The sequence below is a fragment of the Molothrus aeneus genome, chromosome 13 (assembly GCF_037042795.1).
Source record: "Molothrus aeneus isolate 106 chromosome 13, BPBGC_Maene_1.0, whole genome shotgun sequence".
Classification (NCBI taxonomy): Eukaryota; Metazoa; Chordata; class Aves; order Passeriformes; family Icteridae; genus Molothrus; species Molothrus aeneus.
Genome location: NC_089658.1, coordinates 170,526 through 191,200, shown reverse-complemented (window position 1 = coordinate 191,200; position 20,675 = coordinate 170,526). Strand labels below are relative to the sequence as shown.

General features: G+C 40.5%; 1 protein-coding gene and 1 long non-coding RNA gene across 5 annotated transcripts in view; one reads left to right on the top strand and one right to left on the bottom strand.

The window, feature by feature from the left end:
- Positions 1-20,675, top strand: part of OTUD7A (OTU deubiquitinase 7A) — a 104,467-nt gene that overhangs the window by 40,481 nt on the left and 43,311 nt on the right. For all 4 annotated transcript variants that reach the window (XM_066558678.1, XM_066558680.1, XM_066558676.1 and 1 more), the window contains exons 3-5: positions 262-379; positions 938-1,043; positions 18,415-18,547. The gene's annotated coding sequence lies outside the window, so the exon portion shown is untranslated. The remainder of the gene's footprint in view (positions 1-261; positions 380-937; positions 1,044-18,414; positions 18,548-20,675) is intronic.
- LOC136562068 (uncharacterized) lies at positions 3,790-19,137 on the bottom strand. Its single transcript, XR_010784460.1, has 3 exons — positions 19,075-19,137; positions 16,210-16,306; positions 3,790-4,644 (listed from the first exon to the last, which is right to left on the bottom strand). It is a non-coding gene; the product is annotated as an uncharacterized lncRNA (long non-coding RNA).

Genomic DNA, 20,675 nt, shown 5'->3' with positions numbered 1-20,675 from the left:
GTAGAAAACCAGCCCTCTAAACTGATTTTGAGATGTGTTTCCTCTGGTTATCTAAGCCAAACTTGAGGGGGCTGGATTCCTAAGAAGCTGCCATCTGATGTAGATAGCATAGAATTATTTTTTTCTATAATAACGCTACAGAAAATTATTCCAGGGTCAGAGTGTGTGGTGGGTATGACAAATCGATGCAGAACAGCAAATTAGTGTCACTTTTGGAATAAAACAGTAAAACTTGTTCTGCTCTTCTCTCTGTCTTCACAGGCACATGATACTGCCGAGATTCAAAATCAGAAGTAAATCAGGTGGACAGTTGCCTCCTGCCTTCCTAAATAGGCAAACATATTAGCAACAGAAGAAGGGGCCTACCTACCTCATTCCTGTGAGTAGCTATAAACATCCCCTTCACCCCTCAAATCAGCATCTGCCAGGTAGTTGTTTTGGAAAGCTGAGCATAAGGATGTGGTGAAGAAAACAAAAATTTTAATTTGTTTTCTTATTGGCAACAATTAAGTGTAGACAACTAAAGAAACCAACTAAAATTATTACCAGGCTACCCACATGCCTATTGCCTGTGACTGCACAGAGCTGATGGATGATGCGTTGTTACTCATTAAATCAACCTTTTCCTGTGCTTCCTAAAGCTTGCATGCTGCATAAATTCCTAAAACCATCCATATCATTGCCATGTTAAACTGATGCTGCTGTTGATGTGTCACTGCAGAAGCTGTCTGGGGCTCAGTTCTTTGCTTTTGTATTTCTTAGCAGTTCATTCTGTAATAACATGGTGTAACCCAATGTGAGGCTTGAACAGAAGATCCCCAGTGACCCCCTTGGTCAGGGCAGTGAGCAGAACAATGTTTGCTGAATTGCTGCTGTGTAGCTGATATTCCTGCTCTGAACTGCCTTTTCCTTGCTGACTTCTCTGTCCTTTCTCCAGGGAGAAGGTGGGTTTGCTGCTGTGGATGCCTGCCTTGTTTGCTTCACCAAAATGAGTTAGGGCATGCAGGAGAGAAGGGAGACTTTTGCAAGCAGAGCCTATCATGGTGAGTCAGATTTTGTCCCTGCTTTTGCTGTAGAGCTTCTCACTGTCCCTGCATTGCTTAAACCAAACTGTTTACACAGAATTCTCTCTCCCCTGGAAGTATGTTACACATAACACTTCCTTGGCAGCAGTGCTGGATTGAGAGGTTCTTCCCTACTGCTTTTGCCTCCCCTGCCCCATGAGGTCCACAAAAGTGCTTGGGGGGACCTTCAGCAAATTAAAGCAGCAAATTGAATGGAGCTGAAAATAATTACTCTCTACCATCTATGCATGAAAAGTATGAGAAACTGGTCTGTAGCTTTGATTTGGAACCACAGCATCTGTCTTGAACATTATCCTAAAATTAAGTACATGTGAACTGTATTTTTAATTTTGAGTTGCTAAATACCCTCTAAAATACCTCATACTAATACTCATAGAGATTAATTCTGCATGACTATAGATTAAGTTTTCTGTCATTGTATACTGTGATTGTGAAGGAGTCCCAAGAGTGCAGTCCCAGTCCGTAGCACTGCAGCATGGACATTGTATTTGCCCTGGTATCTTCATGTAATGGGTTTGTTTCTAATTTTGAAGCTTAACCTTAGTTTTGAAATTTACTGCAAAGAACTTTCTCAACAGCAACAGGGAGTAATGAAACATAATTTGTTATAGAAGCATTGCTTTTCTCCCTCCTTCTCATGGTGATAATTCTGTCTCCTGTCTTGCCTTCTTTATTGCCTTCATTTTTCCAGGTTTTCCCAGCCTCCCACTTCTGTGTTATCTCAGTTTTCACACAATCTCAGTATCTTGTATGGATGTGTCAGGTCAAGCTTCTGGACAGAGGGTTCCCACACACTGCACTCAGACAGGCCTAAGCACTTGTGTGTCTACAAATATGACAGTTTTGAGTTAATTCAGGATTAATTTAAACAAAAACAAATGCAGTATCTTCTGAGAAATGTTTCCTTTCAAGCAAACCTTCATACCAAATACGTGTAAACAGACTGGATCGTGCATGGATAAACAGAAAACCAAAGTTAGAGCTCACAAATCTTTCTTTCCTACTTTCAAGCATTAATTTGTCCCATTCCTGTGTTGTTTTGGGAGCACATTCTTTTGTTTTTGTTATTTGGTTTTGGTTTTGGGGTTTTTTTTGTGGGTTTGGTTTTTTGGTTTGGTTTTTTGGGGTTTTTCTTTTTTTTTTTTTTTTTTTTTTTGTCTCTGACTGCCAGAGGTCTCTGCTTGAACATAGTTTCTACGTCTGTCTCTGCTTGAACACAGATTCTTTGTCTCTTCCTTTCAGAAGTGGGACTTGATGTTCCAAACTGTCTTAAGGCTCTTGAACTATTGCTGAGCTCATCAGTTCTCTCTATAGCTGATGCACAAATTTTTTCTAAGCTCCACCCTCCTCTGTGCTTACTGGATTTTATTTAAGCTTTTGAGGATTAAGTATGGTATTACTAAAACCTTTGGGATTCTTGCTGAGAATTGTACAAGTATCCATTTTGATCATGGAGAAGCAGCAGTATCCATGTTTTGAATACAGAATTTTTCCTTTGGAACCATTGTCACTTCAGAAGTCCTTGTGAGTTTGGACACTGCACTCAGCATCTGTGAGTCCCTGTCTTTCTGCTTGGGTGTCAGACTACTTTGATTTGTCCTTGCCAGATCACCAGCACTGAGCAGATTGCATTGCTCTGTTCTGCTGGGACAAAGTCAATCCATGTTAATGGCTTCTTTAATCTTTTAAAAGTGATTATTTTATTTGGGGCAGTGGCTCTAGCCAATTCCATTCTCTTGCTAGGGATAGTAGTCAAATAGAGATAAGCAGTGCCTGAATAAGACAAGTCAGACTCTAATCTTGCCTCATTTTGTGCCTAATTTATCTGAAAAAAAATTCTGAACTTGGTTCTCAGAAGTCATAAAATTGCATGGCTTATGTGCTTTATCTTCTCCAATGTTGATTTCAGGTAATACTGATTAGCCCTCTATATACCATTAAGTCTCATGTATCTAATCTAAACCAGATTTGTCCAATGTATCTTGTTTGTGCATCTGAATTGTCTAATTCTACTGTATACTTCTGTTAAATTTTGGATTTTAAGGTCCAGAAGAGGGAAAAAATTAGAGCAGACCAAGGAACCTGCAGACTTGAAGAAAGAGGAGGAAATTCAATTATCTATTATTCCACCTTGCATAAGGTTTTTTTAATAGTATAAGTCTCTTTTAAGCTACTGATTGTTTTAGTAAAAACAGATCCTTCCTGGATATTTCTTTTACCAACTTCACACAACTTACTTCTCTAAACCCCTGATGCCCTGGTTTAGATGGCTAAATCTTCAAGTCACAGGTGCTGTTTGTTGCTGTCTTGAGCTGTGGGAGCCCTTCAGGTCCTACTGAGCTCAGTGTCTACTAGAGCAAGGTGGTGGTCTGCCTTGTAAATAGGCCCAAGTATCTCTCACCCTTCCTCTTTGAGCCTCCTGGGTGCTTCTCCTTTGCAAAGGAATTTCCAGGTTCTACTTTGTTTTACACATCTGCATCAGGCAGCTGCTTTTTCCAGCAGGGCTGGGGACAGCATCACCCAAAGCACAACCAACTCCTGCCTACGAGTTGTCAGCAAACTGCCTTCTTTGGGATGTAGGCCATGTCCCAGAACTCTCCTGTAGTGAGGAGGTGGTTATCACTTTTAATTTTCTGATGCAGTTACTATAACTTGTAGTCAGAGTGATAAGACACAAATGTTATTCCATTTTATTTAAGTTTCATCTTGGTGGTTGCTGTGGTAGTATTTTTACAGAAGCTGGCTTATTATAGAGCAGTGGCATTTGGTTTTGCAAGTAACTGGGACACATTACCTGTCACTACAGGCAGCTTACTCTTGAATTCATCATTTGGCAGTTACTGTTCATTTTAGGCTGATTTAAGATGATGTACCATTTGATTATAGTCTGAATTTCAATATTGAATTTGTCCTAGGAATCTTCATTAAGATACAATTAATAAAGATTAATTGCTGCATTAGGATACTTGGGCAGCTCTGCCTAACGTGGGTGGAAGTAGAACTGTGTTGTAATTACAGACAATGCTCTGTCATTTTGAGTTTTAATTTCTAGCTGGATTGGTTATTTTAATAAGTGTCTATAATCAGATGTTATATTACATAATAGCAACAATATTGTTATGGCATGAGGTACATACTGTGACTGAGTGCAAACATGGAGATGTAGAAAACATAAACATTCCAGTTAGTGCTCTTCTACATGCCTGTACAGCTTTCATCACTTATTTTGTCAGTGTGAACTGAATTAATTTACTCAGTTCTCATGAAATGAAAATACTTTTGCTATATTTTAGAAGTAGAGTAAAATACTTCTAAGTCCTATTCCACAGTGAGAAATTAGATTCATTCTCTTTTGCACAAACTGTTTAAATCCTGTCTTTTACCACTGAATCCATGTCTCTAAAGCACAAACTTCACAAAGCCTTTCAGGCCAGTGTATTTCTTCTCTTAGCCAGTACTGTCCAAGGTAGTTTCTCATGGAATTTCAGGAAGTTTTTGTTTGTCTTGAAGATCTCTTTTTCACAGTAAACCTGTTTTTCCAAGATAGGTAGTTCTAGACCTGGGTGAAAAGAATTAAATGTATCCTTTTAAAAAGTGTTCTCACTGGACAATCTAACCATTTAATTAAAAAATATGGACTGGTTCAGTTCAGAGCAAGATTCTGTCATTCTACAGAAATATATCTCAATCTAAGAATCGTAATCCATGAAAATTAGCAATATAGATAGTAGAAGGATACAGTTTAAGTATTTGGTACTTTGATAGTGTTTATACACTCTTTTTATAGTTATTTGGCATGAAGTCCATGGGAATTTCTATTTCACTGGTTTTGCTGTTAATATGATGTGCATGGTGTCTGCAGACAAAAATAGAGACAGTGGCTGCATGATGAAAGCATGATCTTTGTCTTTCTTGAGGTATTACTAATTTTGAGAAGGTCATTAGAAACTCTTTAATTTCTAATGTGTTAAACTTTATAATCAGAATGGTTCAAAATAAGTATGTCTATTTGTTCTAGATGCTGCATGTGTTCTGTCGTAGGGTTTAAGCATTGCACAACTAAATTATGGTCCAGCCTAAGTTCAGAGTCATTTTATCAGTAGATTAATGTGGTTTTGAATTACCTCTCCTGCAAAGCCAGAAAGGATTTCAGTAAATTAGACAAAAGCTATCCATACCTGATCTCTCACTGGTTTTTAATGTATATAAGGGCAGAGGGCACATGGCTGGGGAAGCTGGCACTGTTTGTATTGCTAAAAGAAGGAAGAGCCAGTTCATAGAGAAGACAGGGAATACCTTGTTTCCAAGTAAGTCATCTCCTCTCACATTTCTTCTGAGCTACCTCTGTACATTTAAAGCATGAAAAACTGACATCATTTGTTTCACAAGGATGTTTAGAATATTTGGAAACGTTACCCAGAGAGAATAAGATTTTGAGTAACTAAAATAAGTTACAGCATAAATTAGACCAGCAAGATTCTAAAAGCATCTCTTCGTGGAGCTGTCAATTCTTTACAGAGGACTAGAGGAGCCTTAACACTCTTGTAAACTGAAACAACATTTGGCAAATAGTAAATTTCAAGGCTGAAAAGGGTCAAACAAACAGTGTGGTGAAGTTCCAGATTCTTATTTCCTGGTCACATTTTGCTAAATTTGAAACTGAGTCTACATCCTTTGCAAAATGTGTACTGCATGTAATTATATTCCAAATATTGTTTCACTGGAGGCTGAGATTTGACTGTTTAATAGTGTTATTTATTATTGCTGTGTTACAAAAATGAATTGTGCACTGCTGGTATTATAAACTACCAAATGTCTTATCAAATGGGCAGGGATTAAAAGGATGTCTTATTAAAATGTCTTGGTTGAAAAGTTCCGTGAGTAATTCGATAAATTTTTATGGTGAGGTATTTTATTTTGTGAGGGAATGATCTTTCCCTTTATGCAGAAATTAAGAGAGATTTACACTCTTTTCAGCAATTGTTAAGAGATTTTACTGCATACAAGAAATAATTTTAATATTTTTTCATTAATTCTGAAAGCATCTGCTCTATTGCTCAATACTCTGATGAGACAATTAGATACAATTTTCATTCTTGTGACAATTAAAGCATCACTGAGAGGAGGTGCCCCCCAAGAGGAAGCCAATTGTCTCTTTTGGGAAAGTTTGGCTGGTGAAGGAGAAAAATGCCTGAAATTAGCATGGTACTTCTTTTTTACACTGTTAGACAGAAGTGCATGCACGTGTCTGGGCTAACTCTGGGATGTGCTGGTGGCTGCACAAGTTTAGGGTATTAAAGGACAAAAATCCAAAGAAAATGATGCTTCTTTCTCTCTGCTGCTTGCAGAACAATTTCCTGCAAAGCTTATAGGATTTCCCAAATAAATTTTCTACACATGGAGCTGGATTATTCATTCTGTGAATTCATAGATTTTAAGTGTGCCTTGAAGCATGCTGATCCTTGTGTGTTAGCCAAAAGTAGATAGAAGGGTCCAGATAAAACTGAAGAGATTGGCACCTTCAGCAGTGAGATCTGCCTTCTATTTCTGAAAAATATTGGAGCTATTTATAAATTTGGAACATCACAGGACTGTATGTGGCTTATCATGCTTACGCTTGTTAGTTAAGCTTCTGATGTACTATTGTAATTAATTTTATTCCTAGCTTTCACAATCACAAGACTATTTTTTTCCATTTTTAAGGCCTTCTGCAAGAATACTGGATATTTTATCTTCACTGAAGCGCTGTGGCACATTGCAAATGATGTATAAAGCTTTAGTGTTTCTCTTTATTTGTCTTCAGAGTACATGGTATATACATTGTGCTGTTTGACATCATAGCCAGCTTAGTAATGCCCAGGAGAAAGTTTCCAAGGCCTAGAAGGGAGAGCAAAAGTACTATAAAAGCTAACCTCATCTCTATGCCTCTACCTACAATGAGCAGGGAGCTGAAAAAGTTTTCAGTGGGTTTTTTTTCAGGCTGTTTAAAATACAGATGCAGGAGAAGGAAAAAGACTGCAGTTCCTCCCTGCTCTTCCTTAGCACATCAGCACTCTTTAGAGCAGCACATGCTGTCCATGCTGGCCATTTTTCCTGCTCAGCCAAGGCATGGTGAATCTGTTCACCTTTCTACAATCTTTCCATTGCAAACATTCCTTCACTGCAGCTGTTCCATGTTAGCAAGCCAAAGTGATATAGTTCCAGCAGTTCAGGTATTTTCTCAGCCAGGTTTCTCCAGTAAGAAACCTGATACACTACAGCTTCAGTCCTTACCTTTTTGTCTCCACATGGAAAAAAAGACTCTTGCTGAAACCTTTGGTCCCTGTGGTGGTTTGACAGGAAATGTGTTTTTTGGGATGCTGTGTTTTTGGCCAATGGATATTCAGACTTTAATATTGGCATTTAACCTGGCCATTTAGGACATGGACACGCCTCTGAGAACACGGGGTTAAAAGCAGAGCTCTCCCCTGAGAGGGTTCTCTTGGGTTTCCGGCGGGAAAGAGTTCGGGTCTCTCCCCTGGCCCAGCTGCTGGCTGGGCAGGGGGAGGGGAAAGCCATGTGGCCGGGAGAGGTAGGCCTGAGCCCCGGGGTGGAAGGGTGGAAGAGAGAGAGAGAGAGAGACACCGGGAGCCATCGGGCAGCCCCCCCTGAGAGACACAGAGAGAAAGAGAAAGAGAGCTGCTGCCTGGGACTGTAACCTTGAGACTGGATAAACATGGGCCTGCGCTGGCAGCACGGCTGGGACGGAGAAGAGGGGGGGGGTTCAGCCGGCCGCTTGTAGGAGCTTTTAACCCCTTTTCAGAGAATGAGAACTTTACAGAACATTGACCTCTCCTAGAAGATAGAGTGGAAGATGAAGAAAGAAATGGGCCAGTGTGAGAGAGGTCTGGGCGAGCGAGAAATAGTAGAAGAATAGAGAAGAATCTTAGTAGGAAGAGATGATAGAGTAGCTTTTGCTGAACTCTTTTTGTATAGCCATGGACAGAACCATGTTCCTTGTGACACAGAGACTGCATTCTAGGGAGAAGCAATGGCCTCAGAACTAAGAGAGTTCAGTGTTGATGCCTCTCGGCTCCAGGGGGTGAAAATATGGGGGGGACAGGTGTCCCAAAAGAGAGATTGTGGGGACAGGTGTCCCAAAGGAGAGACTGTGCCTTTTTTTGGATCGGGACAGAGCATCCTTAAAAGACAACCCTAGAAGCAGTTCTGGTCCGTGTTCAGTGGTGAGAGCACTGGACATGAAAAAGAAGTCACGATAGCAGATGTTCTCCGGGCAGTGCCACGAGTGACACAGAAACACACGAAGCTTCGACTGTGTTTCCAAGAGAAGCCCATAGTACAAGAAAGACTCCTCTCCTCTTGATGAACTGAAGATTGATTGTCTAAAAAGTGGTGCTGGAGCGAGAGTTAGTGATTTGAAGAACCAAATGTATTGTGTTGGAAATTTAGTGGAGGGAAGAAGAAATGCACTTGTGAAGTTTTCATTTTCCCTGTGTGTGTGTTCCTTTTTATCTGTAGTTGTAGAGTAGTTAATAAAGTTCTGGTTCTTTTTCCCTAAGTAAGAGCCTGCTTTGCTTATTCCTGGTCACATCTCACAGCAGAAACCAGGGAGAAAGTATCTTCATGGAGGCACTGGCATTGTGCCAGTGTCAAACCATGACATTTTTGGTTCCCTGGCCGGGAAACGAATTTTGGGAGAATGATAAGATAAAGTTGTGAGTAAAGCTGTAAGATGAGACCAAAGAAGAATAAAAACAAAGCATGTATTGAGTTAAAGTAGATGCATAGTAAAATCTGGAGATGAAAGTTTTCTTGTTTTGTAAAAGTGTTGAAGTGTTTTGTAATTTTGTTAATAATTTTAGAAAGTGTGTTCTCAGAGGCGAAGGGTGGAATGTGGTGGTTTGACAGGAAATGTGTTTTTTGGGATGCTGTGTTTTTGGCCAATGGATATTCAGACTTTAATATTGGCATTTAACCTGGCCATTAGGACATGGACACGCCTCTGAGAACACGGGGTTAAAAGCAGAGCTCTCCCCTGGGAGGGTTCTCTTGGGTTTCCGGCGGGAAAGAGTTCGGGTCTCTCCCCCGGCTCAGCTGCTGGCTGGGCAGGGGGAGGGGAAAGCCATGTGGCCGGGAGAGGTAGGCCTGAGCCCCGGGGTGGAAGGGTGGAAGAGAGAGAGAGAGAGAGACACCGGGAGCCATCGGGCAGCCCCCCCTGAGAGACACAGAGAGAGAGAGAAAGAGAGCTGCTGCCTGGGACTGTAACCTTGAGACTGGATAAACATGGGCCTGCGCCGGCAGCACGGCTGGGACGGAGAAGAGGGGGGGGGTTCAGCCGGCCGCTTGTAGGAGCTTTTAACCCCTTTTCAGAGAATGAGAACTTTACAGAACATTGACCTCTCCTAGAAGATAGAGTGGAAGATGAAGAAAGAAATGGGCCAGTGTGAGAGAGGTCTGGGCGAGCGAGAAATAGTAGAAGAATAGAGAAGAACCCTAGTGGGAAGAGATGATGGAGTGGCTTTTGCTGAACTCTTTTTGTATAGCCATGGACAGAACCATGTTCCTTGTGATACAGAGACTGCATTCTAGGGAGAAGCAATGGCCTCAGAACCAAGAGAGTTCAGTGTTGATGCCCCTCGGCCCCAGGGGGTGAAAATATGGGGGGGACAGGTGTCCCAAAAGAGAGATTGTGGGGACAGGTGTCCCAAAGGAGAGACTGTGCCTTTTTTTGGATCGGGACAGAGCATCCTTAAAAGACAACCCTAGAAGCAGTTCTGGTCCGTGTTCAGTGGTGAGAGCACTGGACATGAAAAAGAAGTCACGATAGCAGATGTTCTCCGGGCAGTGCCACGAGTGACACAGAAACACACGAAGCTTCGACTGTGTTTCCAAGAGAAGCCCATAGTACAAGAAAGACTCCTCTCCTCTTGATGAACTGAAGATTGATTGTCTAAAAAGTGGTGCTGGAGCGAGAGTTAGTGATTTGAAGAACCAAATGTATTGTGTTAGAAATTTAGTGGAGGGAAGAAGAAATGCACTTGTGAAGTTTTCATTTTCCCTGTGTGTGTGTTCCTTTTTATCTGTAGTTGTAGAGTAGTTAATAAAGTTCTGGTTCTTTTTCCCTAAGTAGGAGCCTGCTTTGCTTATTCCTAGTCACATCTCACAGCAGAAAACCAGGGAAAAAGTATCTTCATGGAGGCACTGGCATTGTGCCAGTGTCAAACCATGACAGTCCCATAGATGTGTGTGCCCTCATTTCAGTGTTTAACAGATGGGTTAGTTCATGGAAAGAATTGGGAACAATGTGAGCAAATCTGTCCCTTGGTAAATTCTTGTAGTGGTTTGTAGAATGCCTGATAGGACAGGAAGATTTCCAAGGTCAGCTTTCAGGGGTGACACTGGCTGGAGTGACATTCTATTAAGTGTCTGACTTTCCAGAGGTAGAGTATTATGGGAACATTTACTGCTTATCTGTAAGTACCAATTGCATTATAATATAAATTTTCTGAATGTCTTTCTGTTTGAGAGCTTAAGTTCTATCATTTGAATTACAGAGAAGGTATAGAGCCAGATTTTCAACCTCCTGCTGGAGATGGTTTGTATAACTTTGGGCCATTTGGCTGTGGCTTTGCTTCGGGAGACTGACAGACTAATTTAATCAAGAAGATGCGGATTTGTATATGTGGAGTAGCTATTCAATCACATAAGCTGTGTAAAAATTAACCAGTCAGATTCAGGACTATTTGAAGTTGCCCAAGAAGTTCTTTGCAACTAAATTTCTTTTGGATGAAATCTATTTATGGAAGTGGTATTTTTTTCTTCCTTTTATTTAAAGTCTCCAATCTATAGAGATCATCATCACAGAAAATATTTTTGTTACACATAAGAAAATAGTAGTTGCTGTGTAGTTTCTGAGTTGCATATATTACAATGCACATAAGCAGATCCGTTTCTATATTAATTAAAACACATATACTAGTGGCATGAGTTTAGTTCTGATCCAAGTTTAAATATTTGACTGTTAGATGGTGGTGACCTTCTTCTTTTCTGGACATACCACTTTTACTTTGAAACTAGTGTTTGAAAAAATCAAATTATTATCAACTGGGTAAAGTTCAGCTTGTACCATTTTACATTTCAAGTATCATGAACTCCCCACAGATAGTTTGCTTTTCAGTGTGTACTGACTGTAGCTTCAAGAAATGAGCTCATTCTGTCTATCATGAAATGGAGAACACTGCTGGGTAATTCACTGCTTCAGCAAACAGAAAAGCAAGAGGTTTTTCCCAAACATTTGTACATAAGAGAAAAGCTGACTTAAGTGAGTCAATATTGTGTGTCTGCTGGTTTTGGCTGGGCTAGAGTTAATTTTTTTCACACTGTCAGGTATGGGGCTGTGTTTTGGATTCGTGCTGAACACAGGGTTGATGATATAGAGATGTTTTTGTCATTGCTGGCTGGAGCTCACACAGAGCCAAGGTCTTTACTGCTTTTCCTACTTCTAGGCTGGGGAGGGATCTGGGGGTGCACAGGAGGTTGTGAGGACACACAGCCAAGACAGGTGACCCCCTCTGACCACAGGGATGTTCCAGACCCTGTGACAGAAGGGAAGAAGGAGGAAGAGGGGACATTTGGAGTGGCAGTGTTTGTTTCCCCCAGCCACCATTCTGTGTGCTGGGGCCCTGCTCTCCTGGGGATGGCTGAACACCTGCCCAACCATGGGAAGCACTGAATTGATTCCTTGTTTTGCTTTGCTCTCCCTGCCAAACTATCTTCATCTCAACCCAGGAGTTTTTCAGCTTTTACCTTTACCAGTTCTCATGCTGGCCAAGGAGCTGCTTGGGGCTGGGCTGTTGGCTGGGGTTAAACCATCACAGCAGCACACACTGCCTGCCTGACTGGTTTAGTGCAAAGTCACTGACGTAAAAAATAAAGCCATCATTTTTTTAAATGGCTTTCTGCAAAGCTAAGCAGGGGAAATGGGAGTTCTGCTTCTTACAGTTGGTCACTCCTTAAGCCACCAATGTGAAAAGCTCACATAGTTGGGTTTTCTGCCATGGAAGAACATGGTTTCAAGCCAACTCTTTTGTTTTTTGGTTTGGTTGGGTTTGGTTTTTTTTGTTTGTTTGTTTGTTTGTTTTTTGTTGTTTTTTTTTCTTGGTTGGGTTCTTTGTTTTGGGGGGCTGGAGGGGTTTATTTTGTTTTTGGGGGCTTTGTTTTGCTCATTTGTTTTTGGTGGGGTTTGTTGGGGTTTTTTAAAATTCCTTTTGTGTGCTTTATAGTCTTGTCTGTCTGTTGAGCATGTGTCTTCCAAACACTACTGATCTGTTGTTGTGGGACCAACTCCCTGCATATAATTGTAATTTTCTCTCTTTCCCTCCCTCCCACACAGCTATTTCTGTTTCATATAAAACCTAAATGAACTTAAAGATCTTCATTGAAATCATTCCTGTTCCACATGCACAACTTTTTATTCTGAACCAACAGTAACACAATTCTCTCTCTCCTCCTTGAATTTCTGGCTAATAAGCAGCCCTGCTAGTCAGGCAGAGCCATTTTCTGCCATGAGTTTTTGAATAATTTCTAATAAACTGACAGTGGGTATTGTCCAAAGTGCTGAAACATTTGTTTCTAAAAATAATCAGTAACAACTCCCAATCAGCTCTGCTATGCATCTGGCTTCTGATCAGCATCAAAGCAGGAGAGTTTGATCAATGTCTTTAAAATTAAAAAGAAAAAAAATTAAATGTATGAAAGAGAATAGTTTTTTTGATAGCTTAAAGGATTTTTTAAAATATATCTGTCAACTCTCCATGGCTTTTATGACAAAGTTCAGGGGAAAATACAGGTATTTCTGAAATCCTTTCAGAATCCAATTTCAGATGTTTTAAAAATATATCAATATTTTTCTCTGCAGCAGATTAAATTGAAAGATATTTATATGCTGGAGCTTGCAGTAAGCTTTACAAATATATCCTAATTCCTTAGAGTGAGGTTGGCATCACGTTTGTCAGCTAAGGCTCAAGGAGACTGCAAATTCTTTTGTATTTTCCTCCAACATCGAGGTCGTAAACCTCCCCGTCGATACGGACTCTCGGGGGAGATTGCGCTGTTATCCCTGGGGTAGCTTGGTCCCTTGATCTGGGAGTTGGTCTTGGTCTGGGAGTTCATGATGAGCTGTTTGTTTCAGAAGAGATTGTTCTTCATTTAGTTTTCCAGGTGTTCTTTTCATATGTGTATTTGGTACATAAATTGAAAAATGCAGGCACTGGTTTTTTGGTTTTTTTAGCTCTTGCCGGTAGACATTAATATTCAATGTGGTGAAGGGTTTTATTCCCCCACCCCTGGCTCTATTTTGCAATCAATAGCCTTTTCCATATGTTTTTTCCTGGCATTATGAATTTCCTAGTTGGTACAGTGCTATTTAATTCCATGTCCTGCTTTTCCATAGAATGCAATAATAGATGATGATGACAGTGGCAATTAGAACTAATGGGCTACTTCTTAGAGATGCTGAATATCCATCCTGTTGAACTTGGTCAGAAATTAGGCTATTTTAACATCAAACTTGGAATATCTGTTAGTTTCTCTTGCTTTCTTTTGTGTGTACAATTCTGGTGCATGTTTCCTTATAACACTTCCCTTGTTTCATCAGCTCTTAGTTCTCCTTGTTTAGCCTGAGTATTTCCTATTAATTATTATTTTTCATATTGCCTGAATTACAGGAAAAATCATAACTGTAGAGGTAGTTACAGCTTATTTATGGCTGGAGAAAGCTAAGTCTGTGTAACCAAATTGATTTAACTAAATGAAAGGAATTTTTTTTTACTGTTTAGGGCATGTTTTTTTAATTTTTCATGAACAACCATTCTTAATACTAGGTAATTTTACATTCATTTCACGAATGAGTTTCCTACTGCAGGACTTTTCAATTACTTATGTAGTCTAAGTGAAACACACAGTTGCTATACTTATATTCTAAATCTTCAAAATGTTGTGAAATGAATCATTCTAGATGCCATGTCTCAAATCTTTATTTCCTCATTTGTATCTCTATCTGTTTTAAAATCTTGGAGATTATATTAAATGATAGGGTTTTTTTAGGATAGAAGGGAATTAAGTCTTCTATTCCTCTTAGTTTCATTTTCTAAACTGAATGCAGTAACTAAGGAACATCATGTTTCACAGAAACAAGGGTGGGAGTCTCAGGGTTGGGGGGAAATTCCCCAGTTCTGTTTTGCTGCATGGTGTGTGTGTGTGTGTGTGTGTGTTCTTCCCTGCTGGAGATCATTTAGCTCAGCACACACTGAGCTCATATTCCAGCTTCTGCTGAATTCCAGCACATTACATAAATGCCTGCTCATAGCTTGCTATTCTTTCTAACTTACGTGCACCTAAGGACTTACAAGGACTTGATTTTTGCACATAATCTGAATTTCAGACGTTCAATCCTGCTGCTATTTTTTAGGGTACCTGTAAGAGAGAGAACTTTCTCATCAGTCTGTCACTGAAGCTGTGGGATTTACCAATTGAGAGGATCAGTATTTTTAAGAGGAATGTGAAAAAAATCACCGGTATGTGTTTTGCCTTGATGTAAGGAACAATGTCACGTGCAGACAGTGACATTGTTCCTTAACAGACAGTCAAGCCTTGTGTTTAAAACAGCAGCTGAATTGTCTCCATAAAGGCAGGGATGTGCTCCAGACTCCATTTTTAAAGACTATACTGAACCCTTAATCGCTGACAGTGCACTTGACATACAATTAAGCATTTGAGCTTTCCTCTAATCTCTGTGCACAAGAAGACAAAGGATGCTTGGAGACTTGTATCAGTAAGACTATTTATACAGAGCTCATTTTGCTAACACTTTTGATGTCCTTTAAGCTTCTGCCTTCATATCCCTGTCAACTCAATCCACTGCACACATTTTCTGAGTCAAACTGGCATAAGCTGGGAAGGGGAGAAATGTGTTCACCTGCAAGAACACTGGTCACAGTAAGACTTTTCTAGCAGGAGGAGAAATCCTTTCCTTCATCAGTTACCTGTGACGGACATACATACTTAGGACATAGATAAAGCAATAAGTGTTTCTCATGCAGTGATTATAAAATGATTTCAAGTGATGAAGGTTCAGAAAAAAAAAGAAACTGAATTTGTGCCAGCACTTCAGACTGTGTTCAAGAATTTGTCTTTGAAAAGTTAGATAGATCATTGAGGTGCTGCCTTACTCTGGGGAATGACAACTGTCACAGATCTGCAAGAACATGAAACATTAGCTAGTCATGAATCTTCTGTAGCTGAGCTGTAGACAGATGCTATGTGTCAAATTTTGCATCCTTCCCCCCCATAGTTTTCAACACAGACATCTGCAGGACACAAATAGACACAGTTCCATGGCTAGAATAGAATTATAATTTCTTTGGTACTTGTCCTTTGTCCTTAAGAAGACCAGTACCAATAGTGGCCATCTTTATCATGGAAGCCCCTTGGTGGTCTTGTTATGATTTCTTGAATGTTATTACTTCCCTCTTATTAGAGATAAATTTCCCTCATGTGTTGCTTGAGCTAAATTAAATAATTGCAAAGAACCAATGAGCAGTGGGCAAGGCCTTGTACAGAATGTAGAAGTTGCACTGAAGAAGCCAAGTCTTGACAGAACCGAAGCACAAAGCTGATGCTACAGAAGGGGATGATTTATGTCTGGACTTACAGCTAGTTCAGTGTTCATGTATGTAACAGAAATAATGGAAGCAAGCACACACTTGAGATGTGCTCATGCTTGGGGAGATGCTGATCCACATTTAACAGAGTATGGCCAGAGGTTTTCAGCACTGTGCAGCTGATCCAAAGCTGCTGAGAAAATTGTAGGAAGTATCTGAAGCCTGTGTCAGAAGTGGGAAATGGAACCCCTTTTGAGTTCAGAACAAGCAGTGCATGAGAGTCTTGGGAGAGAATTGAGGTATTTCTAGAAACTGAGTGGAGAAAGCTTCTTCAGCTCTTTGTTAGTGACTGCTTTGAAATGTCAGATAAAAAAGGGGGAAAATGAGAGTTAATGTGGATATTCATTCTTAACAGAGAACATCTCTGATCTCTGGCCTCAGTTGATTCTGTCTCAGACTCTTACCTTCAAAATACCTGTTGGAGATGGAGTTGTTGGTTTGCAATATGTATGTAGCATCTTCAGTCTGCGTTTCATTTTCTGTGCTAACTTCACACAGAAGCTGTTGCAGGGACCATGCAAAGGTAAAAAGATAAATTCAAAATTTGTGCTCAGAATGATGACAGAATTGCAATTGAAATTCCATTCTGAACCTTTTCATATCTCATGATAATTTTATTCTGAGCTTTTATATCTTCATGTAGTTAGTCACAGACCAAGTTGGGGTCATATAGGGAGAATTCTTTGGTTTCTTGGTCCACTTTACAGGGGAATACAGCAGGGTAAGCAGTACTTAGGGTTGATCTTAAACTGCTGAAGCTCCAATGCACATGTGAGAAAGGCTGAAAAGGGTTTTGAGTATGTGTGCTATGTCCTTGTGTCCTGATCATTACAGTATCCAGGGTAATATTTTAGATAACTTATTTACAATTGCAAGCTAAATGAAATATTTTTTTTAATTTTTAAATGGTAAATTGTGATATAATAAAATAAAATTACTGCAAGTACATAAGTTGAGTCCTCTTTGAACAGAAGTTGCCTGAGTGTTGGAAAGTGTTTATTACTCTGTGCAACAGATGTGTTGAACAAAGCTATAAAAATGTTTTGATCATTGTTTGTTAATATGTGTTGAAAAAAGGAATCGACTTTGCTTGTTTATTTCCAGGGCAATGATAACAGTTACAAACCCCTTAGCAGAAGCATCATCATTCAGTTTTGAGGGCTGGATATCAGAGTTTTTAGTTATTACCCGAAGCTAAGGGGAGTTTCTTAGTGTGGATATTTCAGTTTGTGAATATTGTATAGCTGGAAATGTGGAGGCATATTCACACTTGATGATTATTTCTGTCCCCCTGCGGTCCAAGTACCCTTCAAAGTGTTAAGAGTTATTTAAAGTTGCTTCTGTAAGTTGAGGGTTTTACAGTTATTTTTAAGTTCCCTGAGGGTGATAAAGAGTGGGTCACAGGCGAATGTGGTTTGACTGCATTTCCTTTGCAATGTATGGAATTAAGCTTTTTATGATGTTACAAACTTTGAAATAATCTACTTCAGTGTGAGGGTATCTGTGGTGTGCTACATCCATAAGTGATTTCCAAAAAAGAATTGAAGATAATACTTTGGTCATATTTATGTTTCTTGCATGAAAATATGCCATAGTGAAGAAAAAAAAAAACCAGTAGGACTCTTATTAACTCCTGTATGTTAGTTCACATGCACCTGAGTTAAGAGTTGGGTAAGTTAATACTTGTTAATTGAGGTACTTAACTCATGTTACAGCTGAGCTGTCACACAGACATTTGGGAGTTTTTGCATAGGAACTATTATCTACTGAGATTTGGTTACTTGTGTATGTATTTTAGGAGATAGCAAGAAATAATGTTATCTTCTGTTTTCATATCCTAATTCTCAAAAACTCATAACATTGTGGACCTTTTTATAGTTTTGCCTGTTTTAAAAGCATTATCAGAAGGAATGTTTTCCATCATAAAAAGATTTGGCTGTTAAATCCTGATTTTAGTGGGGTTGAGCCCAGTTACAACTGTATCAATTTTGTGAATGGATTAAAAAACCAGAAACAATAAAACTGATTGTAAACGCCTTTTAGAATAATAAGGTGAAGCTTATAGTAATTGCATTCTGCATTTGCAAGTCGCAGGATTTATTCTTGGGAGATGGGAGTAGATTATATGGAAAGGGAACTGCTGTATCTTTTAAAAATAAATAGACCCTATGAAATGGTATTCCTTCTTTCTTCATGTGCTTGTCTCTTTATTTTCATCAAAAGAGTGGCTTGAGTCTGCTGGATATCTCTTCATTAGTTCATTGCTTCAGATTTTGGAAGCTTAAGAGAAGAAAACTTTCAAAGCTGTATTTGATGAGTCTTAGGACAAAGAAGTCTTAAAAGAAATTCCAAATGCAAGTTGCCATTTTCATGTAGGAGAGCCGTAAGGATATTTTTGTACATTCATAATTCTTTTTTTATTAATTGTCTGGGTTGTGCCCAAGAATTTTGCATTCTTAATGCAAATTACTGTATGTGGTAATTTATCTGTATTAAGAGAAATATCCATTAGGCTTCTAAGGTCAAAGGTAAAGACTATTTTGGCAGTTATTATTATTCAAATAGCAGAAGTGTAATGATTAATATACTACTGTTCTTTTTTCTTCCAGATTTCTCAGGGGACAAAATTTTGCTTATTCATACCTTCTACTGTGGCAAAAATGGATTCTTTTCCTCACCAAAACCCAACAGCATAACACCCATCCAACACCTGCCTCAAGGAACTCTTATTTAAAGTCTATTGTAAGTCAAATGAACCACTTGTTTAATGGTAGCTTTAATCAGCTGTGTGTCTATTTACAGCTCGGGACTCAGGAGCGCTAATCTGGGCAGGGCAGCTTTGCTGCAGCCGCTCGTGGTTCTTGAGCGGCACCAGAGCAGGCGGGGAGTGCCGGCAGGGCTTGGGCTGAGCCCGCGGCTCCGGTGTTACCTGGGTGTCACCCGGCTGTCCCCTCAGGGCAGGGCTTGGGCTGAGCCCGCGGCTCCGGTGTTACCTGGGTGTCGCCTCAGGGCAGGGCTTGGGCTGAGCCCGCCGCTCCGGTGTCACCCGGCTGTCCCCTCAGGGCAGGGCTTGGGCTGAGCCCGCCGCTCCGGTGTTACCTGGGTGTCACCCGGCTGTCCCCTCAGGGCAGGGCTTGGGCTGAGCCCGCGGCTCCGGTGTCACCCGGGTGTCCCCTCAGGGCAGGGCTTGGGCAGAGCCCGCCGCTCCGGTGTCACCCGGCTGTCCCCTCAGGGCAGGGCTTGGGCTGAGCCCGCGGCTCCGGTGTTACCTGGGTGTCACCCGGCTGTCCCCTCAGGGCAGGGCTTGGGCTGAGCCCGCCGCTCCGGTGTCACCCGGCTGTCCCCTCAGGGCAGGGCTTGGGCTGAGCCCGCCGCTCCGGTGTCACCCGGGTGTCCCCTCAGGGCAGGGCTTGGGCTGAGCCCGCCGCTCTGGTGTCACCCGGCTGTCCCCTCAGGAGCGGGCTCCGCGCAGCGGGGTCAGGCCCCGCTGACAGCGGCTGATCGGGACGCTGATCTGCCGTGCACATGAAGGCTCAGCCTCCTGTTGCTATGACGATTGATTTCAGACGTCGCAGTGGAGAAACAGGGGGGTAAAGAGCTCAAAAAGCAGAACTGCGAGGGGTTCAGCTGCTGGTGGTGGCTGTGGAGCTGAAGGCTGCTCGTGGTGCCCACAGGCCCGAGTGGATCACTCCTCATGCAAGGCCGACTTGGAAAAAAGTAATTAAACTCCACGTTATGGATATCTAAAAATGGCTGCTCAGAATGCTTGCTTTTCATGCACTGAAGTTAATTTTATGCAGGCAGAGTACATGATAGATGTTTTGAGAGAGAAGGCTGTGTTCAAATTAGAGTTTTGGCCAGCATAGCTTCTATGTTAAAAAAAGGATGGCATTTGGAGAAAAATATTCAGTATTTAGGTAGAAGATCTTCTTGCTGTATCAGGACCAATTTGTAAAAAAGGAAAATGATGGGGAAAAAAAAAGGAAAAAATTTCAAATGAGGAAGTAATCTAGTTTGTTCATGTTGCTTCTTTGGAGATATATTCTACTAAAGGAGATATATGTTACTTAATGAAACTGTGTTTAATAAGAGGCCTCAGATTATCATCTGAAAGCCTAATTGTCATTTTTTCAGTGCAGTATAATACTGCCTACTTTTTTATCACTCTCACAGATGAAAGAATAATTAATACTTGAATTGGTTTTAAAATCAAGGTATTTGTTTCAGAGAAATTTTGGCTTTATCAGTGGCATTACATTTATCCTTTACACAGCTGCTTTCTGTTAGAATACAGTTACCACACTATGAGGGCCCTTGTGAATAAAATAAGAGCAACATAGTAATTGACTTAGATTCATCCATATCTTGTTTTATCTTGTTATCCAGATCATGTTTTCTTGTTTGGAAAAAAAATACTATAGGTGGTGTTTTGTCCTGCAAAAATACTGAAGCGGGGGTGTAGGAGATCCTTACCTGAAAAGACTGTCTCTTGCTTGGTTTATTCCAGTTCAGGACTCCTGTTTCTATGGACTTCTTGTTTATCTGTGACATTTTTTCCTTCTGAGAAGGTAATCACTCTTAAGTAAGAAAAATGGTGTTATGAAAACCTCTGAAGGTCCATGAAAATACAGTTGTAAAAATCACATCTAAAGATACTTTAGTATCTTGAAATAATTCAAATATGTAAGCAAATAGTAGACACTTTAAGTAGCATTTCTGAAAATTGCAATGTACCTGCATTTTCAAAATACTTCCTAGTTGGTCCCTGAACCTTGATGGTATTTATCCTAGAACTAGACTTGATGTACTTGAACAGTTCTCTTGGACAGCTGTTCTTTGATGGTTCCCACAGAGCTGAGGATTCTTCAGC